Here is a 7,500-nt window from a genome sequence, read left to right on the forward strand (position 1 = left end):
TCTATCTGTATTAGAAGTCCTTATACCGAAAAATTCACCTTATTTATTGAATGACCCTCGTATGTATATATATATATATATATATATATATATATATATATATATATAGTGAGAGAGAGAGAGAGAGAGAGAGAGAGAGAGTGTGTGTGTGTGTGTGTGTGTGTGTGTGTGTGTGTGTGTGTGTGAAACAGAGAGATACAAATAGATTATATAAGAGAGAGAGAGAGAGAGAAGGTGTGTGAGAGAGAGAGAGTTAGTGTTAGTGTTAGTGTGTGTGTGTGTGTGTGTGTGTGTGTGTGTGTGTGTGTGTGTGTGTGTGTGTGTGAAACAGAGAGATACAAATAGATTATATAAGAGAGAGAGAGAGAGAAGATACACGGAGAGAGAAACAGAGATTGAGAGACACAGAGAGAAAGTAAGAGAAAGAAAAGTATGGAAGAGAGGTGGAGAGAGCGAGAGAGAGAGTGTGTGTGTGAGAGAGAGAGAGAGAGACAGACAGACAGACAGACAGAGAGAGAGAGAGAGAGAGAGAGTGAGAGAGAGACATAGAGACACACAGACAGACAGACCAGAATCAGATTTTATCAATTCTATTAGCTTCCCACCTTTTAATAAGGACGTCCCTTGAAGAAGAAGGCCTCTCCTCTCTTTCCGCCGATGAAAGAATCTTTTGGCGTGTCTCAATTGAGCACAGAGAAATGACTCAGCAGGGAGAGCTTTCAGGTCCTCAGCTGCTCAAACCTGGATTCACTGCCTTCTCCAGTCCACGTCTTTGTCTCCCGCTCGCATCCTTTAAAACGAAACAAAATCAGTCTCCGCATGATTAAGGCACTCCATTCTACTGACTGTATTCTACGGTATCACACTGCGTGCGTGTTGTGCAGTGTGTGTGTGTGTGTGTGTGTGTGTGTGTGTGTGTGTGTGTGTGTGTGTGTGTGTGTGTATGTGTGTGTGTGCGTGCGTGCGTGCGTGCGTGTGTGTGTGTGCGTGTTGTGCTGTGTTGTGTTGTGTTGTGATGTGTTGTGCTTATCTGATGAAGTTCTTTGAGCTGGCTTAAAGAGCTATTATTATGGACTTACAATTATTGTCTTAGCCCTTTTTGAAGAGGAACAACAACACCACTTTTTGATCACGACTGCCATTAGATAAGAACGGTACCTACAAAACTGAAACACAAAAGTCTCTCGTAACTGAAATGCTTTAAGATACATACACGGTGCCAAATAACGAACAAAGTTTTCGTTACAAACAATCGGTTATTTTTGGATGCCATCATTAGACCTAAATCATATTTAACCATTTTCGTGTTCTCATTGCTAAATTACCAGAAACGGTTTTGAGTCCAAACAAATGCCAAGAATGACAACTGAACAAAGGCTTTGCAAGCCCACGATTTCTCGCAATCCCACGATTATTTTTTTTTTCTCTCACTTTGACAGAAATCGTGAGATTGCGAGATAGTGTGGTCGTTCCCCTCCCACGTTTTCTATCAATTGCGAGAAATCGAGGAGGGGCGCCCCCACCATTTCTCATAATGTGTGAGAAATTGTGGGAAGTCCCCCTAATTTTTATTTATTATTTTTTGTATCTTTTTTAATTTTTATTTTTTGTTAAAAACGTTTCCTTTTTCATCGGGGTCGGTTTCTTGATTTACAGGCTTTGTATACACCTTGTCACTCATAACCATTATGCACAATGTATATCTGGGTATCAAAAACGTAAAGAGCGGACCCAGAGGATTGCTGTTGAACAAAACCACACATTCTTATAATAACAACTATAAATGCAGTTTTCAATTTTCCAGCTGGTAGCCACAAAAGCATAGACCCAAAGTATGCCTTTATGTTGAAGAAGCTGAAGATAGTGACACAACTTCATTCCTCAGGTTTGTTGACCTGCCCATTCATAACAGTCTGTCAGAAAATTGGTCGTGGATTCTACTTTCTTTTTTTTTTTTTTTAACCCACGCCTGGTTGAATGCAGCAGCAATACAAACAAACAGTTCTGAAAAGACTTCCCCAAAACAAGCACTTTATGCTGATGCAAAATTAATTTGTAAGCCGCATGATCAGGAATATGGTGAGACTGGCTTGGAAATGTCACAGCTTGATCGATCAATACAGCTTTTAGAATGGGGGCAACGGGAAAGCAAACGGCGGATGTTTTCTCTGTGCATGGAACTGAGACACGATGTAAAAAAAAAAAAAAGTTAAAAAAGCTGACAGAAACCGTTAAAATGTGTGCGCATGGAGATTGTTTTATACGGCATATATGAAAAAGACTATATCATACGACGTGAATATTGAGTTCCATATGGCATGTGTGTGAAGAGTATATCAAAATGTAAGACTCTTCATCTACATGCCGTATAATGGAACTCAACATACATGTCGTGTGATATAGTCTTTTCATACACGCTGTATAAAATAGTCTCTATACATGTCAAGAGTAGAATGCACTGGCTCTTAGTGCTGCAGTCTTGGGGGGGCAAGTTGACCTTTGGAAACCGTCCCAACGCCGACTGTCCTAAAACCCTCTTGGCCGAGAGAGCGGGGATGTAACTTGAGCAAGGCACTCTCCACTATAATCAAATTCTAGCCCAAATAGTTGGGACAGCTGTTGCTTCATCTGCTATCCTGATGGTCATATGTCGGACACGACTGACTATCATAGAATGTTAAGAGTATATTACATGGAATGCATTTACGTAAAGACTTTTATTATACGGTGTGTACGTAGAGACCTTGTCATAGGGTGAGTGTACAGTGAGTTATATTATACGACGTGTCTGTAGAGAGAAAATATTTAATACGGCGTGCATGTATAGACTTTAGCACGGCATGAATGTAGAGACTTCATTATGTAGAGACTTCACATGTGGAGTGATGGCCTAGAGGTAACGCGTCTGCCTAGGAAGCGAGAGAAACTGAGCGCTCTGGTTCGAATCACGGCTCAGCCGCCGATATTTTCTCCCCCTCCACTAGACCTTGAGTGGTGGTCTGGGCGCTAGTCATTCGGATGAGACGATAAACCGAGGTCCCGTGTGCAGCATGCACTTAGCGCACGTAAAAGAACCCACGGCAACAAAGTGGTTGTTCCTGGCAATATTCTGAAAAAAAATCCACTTCGATAGGAAAAACAAATAAAACTGCACGCAGGAAAAAATATTTAAAAAATGGGTGGCGCTGTAGTATAGCGACGCGCTCTCCCTGGGAAGAGCAGCCCGAATTTCACACACAGAAATCTGTTGTGATAAAAAAAAAGAAACACAAATACACAACGCTTTCCAGCGCTTCTTTCAACGTACCAAAACAAAACAAAAAACAACAACAACAACACACAAACAAATAAACAAACAAACAAAAAACACACGCAAACAAATAAACAAACAAAAAAACGTCTGCAGTCCACAGAAAGGCCTGTTCAGTTGAAATCCTTCAACAAAAACTCTAATGCGTGCGATTTTGCCGTATCCAAAGCATGTATGATTCCCTTCACAACCTTCAACATCCTTTTCTGAACGCGTCTCTCAAAAACTTCCATTCAATAACCTTAAAAAAAAACCAACAACCCCAAAATCCCATCACCCGCAAAGACTTTTTTCATGGATATCCCACAAAAGGCCCACACCCAACACCATGGCACTTTTTTGCCGCAGTCAGAGCATCAAGTTCTCTTCACGAAAGACTCCTCTGATTCATCCTCGCCACACACAGCTTACAAAATAATGTACCCGGTCTTCGAGCAAAACAAAAGTTCCGTTGATAAAAAATTATAAAGTAAGCTGTGAACATCACTTTAATTAACTCTCTCCATACGAACGGCGAAAGAGACGACGTTAACAGCGTTTCACCCCAATTACCATCATCAAAATATTGCAAGTGGAAGGCTCTTATATTGAAGAGGTGAATGTTGACAAAGAATACCACAATTCTGACGACGGAAGCTAAAGACTGGGTCATTCAGACACCCACTGGACATCCGAGGGGTCTGTGTAGAGGAGAAGAGAGGACTGGCCGTACTGAGTGAGTTAAAACCTTCACAAAACTTTTGACACTCTTTCAAGCGTTCTGTAAACGTCTAAAGAATCTGTAGAGATCATATTTTATTTACGAGTGTCTCTCAGCACACAGAAAGCGTCTTTTTTATCCTATAGGAACAGCCCATCCACGAGCTCCCTCTCACTCACACACCAACAAAACCATCATGCCCACGATGATATGTGCATCGTGAACCAGACAGGGACAGGGATATGTACCATGTTCTGTAGCAGATAGGGATATGTACAATGCTGTTGTGAACCAGACACAGACAGGAACATGTACACTGTTGTTGTGAACCAGACAGGGATAGGGATATGTACAATGCTGTTGTGAAGCAGACACAGAGAGGGACATGTATAATGGTGTTGTGAATCAGACAGGGATATGTACACTGTTGTTATGAATCAGACAGGGATATGTACGATTTTGTTATGAATCAGACAGGAACATGTACACTGTTGTTATGAATCAGACAGGAACATGTACACTGTTGTTATGAATCAGACAGGGACATGTACACTGTTGTTATGAATCAGACAGGGATATGTACAATGTTGTTATGAATCAGACAGGGATATGTACACTGTTGTTATGAATCAGACAGGGATATGTACACTGTTGTTATGAATCAGACAGGGATATGTACACTGTTGTTATGAATCAGACATGGATATGTTCACTGTTGTTATGAATCAGACAGGGATATGTACACTGTTGTTATGAATCAGACAGGGATATTTTCACTGTTGTGAATCAGACAGGGACATGTACAGTGTTGTTATGAATCAGACAGGGATATGTACACTGTTGTTATAAATCAGACAGGGATATTTTCACTGTTGTGAATCAGACAGGGACATGTACAGTGTTGTTATGAATCAGACAGGGATATGTACACTGTTGTTATGAATCAGACAGGGATATGTACACTGTTGTTATGAATCAGACAGGGATATGTACACTGTTGTTATGAATCAGACAGGGATATGTACACTGTTGTTGTGAATCAGACAGGGATATGTACACTGTTGTTGTGAATCAGACAGGGATATGTACACTGTTGTTATGAATCAGACAGGGATATGTACACTGTTGTTGTGAATCAGACAGGGATATGTACACTGTTGTTATGAATCAGACAGGGATATGTACACTGTTGTTATGAATCAGACAGGGATATGTACAATGTTGTTATGAATCAGACAGGGATATGTACACTGTTGTTATGAACCAGACAGGGATATGTACAATGTTGTTGTGAACCAGACAGGGATATGTACACTGTTGTTATGAATCAGACAGGGATATGTACACTGTTGTTATGAATCAGACAGGGATATGTACAATGTTGTTATGAACCAGACAGGGACATGTACACTGTTGTTGTGAATCAGACAGGGATATGTACAATGTTGTTATGAACCAGACAGGGATAGGGATATGTACAATGTTGTTGTGAATCAGACAGGGATATGTACAATGTTGTTATGAATCAGACAGGAACATGTACACTGTTGTTGTGAATCAGACAGGGATATGTACAATGTTGTTGTGAATCAGACAGGGATATGTACACTGTTGTTATGAATCAGACAGGAACATGTACACTGTTGTTATGAATCAGACAGGAACATGTACACTGTTGTTATGAATCAGACAGGGACATGTACACTGTTGTTATGAATCAGACAGGGATATGTACAATGTTGTTATGAATCAGACAGGGATATGTACAATGTTGTTATGAATCAGACAGGGACATGTACAATGTTGTTATGAATCAGACAGGGATATGTACAATGTTGTTATGAATCAGACAGGGATATGTACAATGTTGTTGTGAAGCAGACAGGGATATGTCCAATTGACGCGAACCAAACAGGAATATGTACAATACTGTTGTGAACCAGACAAGATGTACATTGTACCAATGTTGTTGTGAACCAGCCACAGACAGTTGATTTAACTGTACAATGTTGTTGTGAACCTGACACAGACAGGGATTATATGACAGAACAATGCTGTTGTGAACCCGACACTCACAGAGATATCAACAATGTTGTTGTGAACCAGACAGAGATATGTACAGCATTGTCGGTAACCAGACAGGGATATTGACAACAACACGTTACATTATGAACCCTACCCACACGGGGGGAATATGTAAGAATGACCTTGCGAGCCCGACCCAGACAGGGATATGTAAAATGGTTCTGTGACCCAGACCAGGACACAGAGATATCCCAATCAAACCCACGAATATTCCAGTCCCGGGAAAACTAGACATGTATACGTTCAAGGGGGCTAGGTGGTTCCTTTCAGTCTGAAACGAAGAATTAACATTGATTTTGTGCAAATCTACCAACCTCCATGGATTCCTCAGCCGTCTCCGGAGCTTTCTCCGTGACACTGTAATGAAATTGACCTTCCGTCTTTGATAGAAAGAAAGGCTATTGAATTTTTTTTTTTTTTAATGCGGGAGAAGTGGTGTGTAGGAGGGTGGGGGTGGGGGGGACGCGAGTGCGCTGGATGGAGGGAGATTTGTTTTTCAGGAAGATGTGGAGGAAGAGGGAGGGAGAAGGAAGAGGAGGTGTGGGGTGTCGGGGGGGGGCGTGGGGGGGGGGTTGAGTTATCATCCATCCAGTGGCTTGCCATTGTACATGTCTGTCTGTGACTTTTTAATAGGTTAGGTAAGAACCATAGCGTCTTACACACGCACACACACACACACACACACACACACACACACACACACACAGAGATATATATATATATATATATATATAGATAGATAGATAGATAGATAGATAGATAATTATACATATAACATGTTGCTGCGAATACGGTAAAAACTTGCTTATACCGTCCACTCATAACATTTATTTTTCTCGAATTATCTTAAAAGTGTCATTCTTTGAAACAAACAGACAGAGACAGAGACAGACAGATAGAGACAGAGACAGACAAACAGTGACAGAGACAGACAGAGACACAGACAGAAACAAACAAACAAACAAACAAATAAGACAGATATACAAATGTGAGCCCCACAGTCGAACAGAAATATAAATCATTTCTCATCTCACCAACAACAACAACAACAAAAAAAGAAAGTATTGACCCTCCTCTCCTAGTGGTAACGGACACGCCCACTCACCCCATCAACACACACACACACACACACACACACACACACACACACACACACACACACACACACACACAGACACACACACACACACACACACACACAGACACACACACACACACACACACACACACACACACACACACACACACACACACACCGGCAGAAAAAAAAACCGTAACAACACAAGTCTTCCCGGTGTCACGACACCTCCCCACCCCCTTCCCCACATTCCCACATACACCCACCAACCACCCACCCACCCACCCACCCTCCCTCCCGCCCACACCGCACAGTCACACAGGGCAT

At 41.5% G+C, this 7,500-nt stretch overlaps 1 long non-coding RNA gene across 1 annotated transcript in view; it reads right to left on the bottom strand.

Annotated features, from left to right (window-relative positions):
• The window catches only part of LOC143279844 (uncharacterized), a 236,509-nt gene that overhangs the window by 106,734 nt on the left and 122,275 nt on the right, over positions 1 to 7,500 (bottom strand). Inside the window, exon 3 of the long non-coding RNA XR_013054960.1 lies at positions 606 to 790. This is a non-coding gene — a long non-coding RNA (uncharacterized LOC143279844). The remainder of the gene's footprint in view (positions 1 to 605; positions 791 to 7,500) is intronic.

This window comes from Babylonia areolata, chromosome 3, assembly GCF_041734735.1.
Source record: "Babylonia areolata isolate BAREFJ2019XMU chromosome 3, ASM4173473v1, whole genome shotgun sequence".
NCBI lineage: Eukaryota > Metazoa > Mollusca > Gastropoda > Neogastropoda > Buccinidae > Babylonia > Babylonia areolata.